Genomic DNA, 2,425 nt, shown 5'->3' on the forward strand with positions numbered 1-2,425 from the left:
ACCATCCCAGAATATTACACCACCACTGGGCAAACTTATTAAGATCCTGAAGAGGTGCAGGTCTCACTTCACTAAGGATAGCTCTCATGTCCTGTAACTGTACCCCTCCTCGCTCATACCAGGTATCCCCAAAACCACTTAAGGTCGTGTTCCCTTCACGAGCTCCACAGGGAGTAGAGGAACCATGATCCTGCTCTCGCCTTGTCCGCTCGAGCGTGCTTCCCCCACTCTCCACATTACCGGAAGGTCGTGTGTAATGTTTTGGGGTGTTAAGCGTCTGAGTAACCGAAGAGGCATCTAACTGCTCTGCCTCCGATCCTAACGTTGCCACGTGAACCACACGGGTTCGAGGCTCCGAAGTCAGAGAAGACAACGGAGCTGTGGATGGGAACGGTGGGCATTCTCCCTGTCCCTTAATCCCCTTTAAACTCTCAGACCCGGGGAATCCTCCGAATACCACCCGGCTTTATCAATTGCTGTCTCCGCTGGCCAACCTAATACCACCATCTGCTGCAGCTTAGATATTCCTTTCTCTAGATCTTGTTTACACTTCTGTTCATCAGCAAGATGCTGATCCTGTGTCAGAACAGTCCTGGCTGCCCCGAGTGCCTGAAATCACCAATTCTCTACTATTTACTCAATGCTGTTAGCTGCTCTCTGAGTTCTGAGACTTCCCTATCTCGAGCCTCAGCCTCTTCTCCTAACGTTTGAATCCCCAGCATGAGACACTGCAACACGAACGCTTTTCTCTTTTTATCACTTTTTAACCCAAACACTTTAATCTTTTTTAACTGGACACTCTCCACTAAGGAGTGCCGTGTCTCTCTCCATCCTCCTGTCATTGTTTCCTGTCTTATCCCATAAGTTCCCCCTTTCGACTCAATCCATTCATTAAGAAATGACTGGACTTCAACTGGAATATCCCCTGAGCCTCCCATTACTAACTGAAGATCCCTTTAATCACGACAACTAAGAGAATGCTCACCCCTCGAACTGATGTGTGGGAAACACTTCTTCCAACAACTCAGCCAACTTTCTGCTTCACGTCGGGGTCTTCGAATAAGCTAACGAACTTTTGAAAATCACGTCGGGGTCACCAAAATGTTGTAAACAGCTGTCTTGCTCTTTTCGCTTCGTTGCTTTTAATATCGTATTACCCGCACACACTCCGTTGCAGTAAAGGCAGGATCGGGTCTTTTATTTAAACATTCATACTAAACAAACCAAGTATGAAAGTTACTGAGAATACTTCACAAAGGCAGCTTGCTTCGATTTCCGTGGCTGCTTGAGACACACACCTTCCAAATGTCCAGTGTCTCTGCTGTCTGTGTCTCAACAGTCCATAAAAGTCTCATCTTTATACTGAAAAAGCCTTTGAACTCTTATTCTTTGCATTCAGACAATCCTGACGAACTGCTTTCTGAATCGTTTAACAGACAGACTTAATGTTGCTTGTTTAACCTACAGATCTCATTAAATAGTAACAAGGTTACACTCAAATACTGAACATACGGACATTGTCAAATCGTTTAGTCCTGAATTTCCATTATTCCCACCGTAACAAGGTACTCAAATATTTAACATCCAGACAATGACCAGTTACTCATCTCACTGGCTGAAGGCACCACATTGTCTAACAGTATCTTTTCCATCCAAACTTCAATCTGCTTGTTTTTTAATCCAAACTTCAGACTGCGTGCTGAAGCAAAGAGTTCAGCAATGCAGGACTATGCTCACACAGAGCATACGATTTGACAACGAGACTTGCAGATCAAGCATCAATCACAAAGGCAACAAAATTATCCAACAGCACCAGGTGTCTTTCACTTGTTTGTCCCAAATTTTCAGCCACTGGGACAACAAGAATTGAGGTTCCACTGAGATTTGAACTCAGATTGCTGGATTCAAAGTCCAGAGTGCTCACCATTACACCATGGAACCAACCACACAAAAATCTTTGAAACAGTTCTCAAAAGCAAAAAAATCATCTCCAACATTACACTTTGGCTCGGCCTTTTCTCATGTTTCGCGTCAGTTCCCAATATTGGGGATGTCCAGAACCATGGAACACAGTCCAAGAATAATGGGTAAGCCATTTAGGACCGAGATGAGGAGAACCTTCTTCACTCAGAGAGTTGTTAACCTGTGCAATTCACTACTGCAGAGAGTTTTTGATGACAGTTCATTGGATATATTCAAGAGGGAGTTAGATGTTGCCCTGACGGCTAAAGGGATCAAGAGGTATGGAGACAACGCAGGAATTGGGTACTGAGGTGAATGATCAGCCATGATCTTACTGAGTGATGGTGCAGGCTTGAAGGGCTGAATGGCCTACTCCTGCAAAGATTTTCTATGTTTCTATGAAGTGCCTGCATTTCAAAAAGCGTTGCGTTTATTCATCCTGCGGAATGCATATTGCACAGAT

At 44.5% G+C, this 2,425-nt stretch overlaps 1 non-coding gene across 1 annotated transcript; it reads right to left on the reverse strand.

Moving 5' to 3' along the window:
* Positions 1-1,869: 1,869 nt before the first annotated feature.
* trnaq-uug (transfer RNA glutamine (anticodon UUG)) lies at positions 1,870-1,941 on the reverse strand. The gene has a single exon. It is a non-coding gene; the product is annotated as a tRNA-Gln (tRNA).
* Positions 1,942-2,425: the final 484 nt, after the last annotated feature.

This window comes from Pristiophorus japonicus, unplaced genomic scaffold (genome assembly GCF_044704955.1).
Source record: "Pristiophorus japonicus isolate sPriJap1 unplaced genomic scaffold, sPriJap1.hap1 HAP1_SCAFFOLD_75, whole genome shotgun sequence".
NCBI classification, from domain to species: Eukaryota; Metazoa; Chordata; class Chondrichthyes; family Pristiophoridae; genus Pristiophorus; species Pristiophorus japonicus.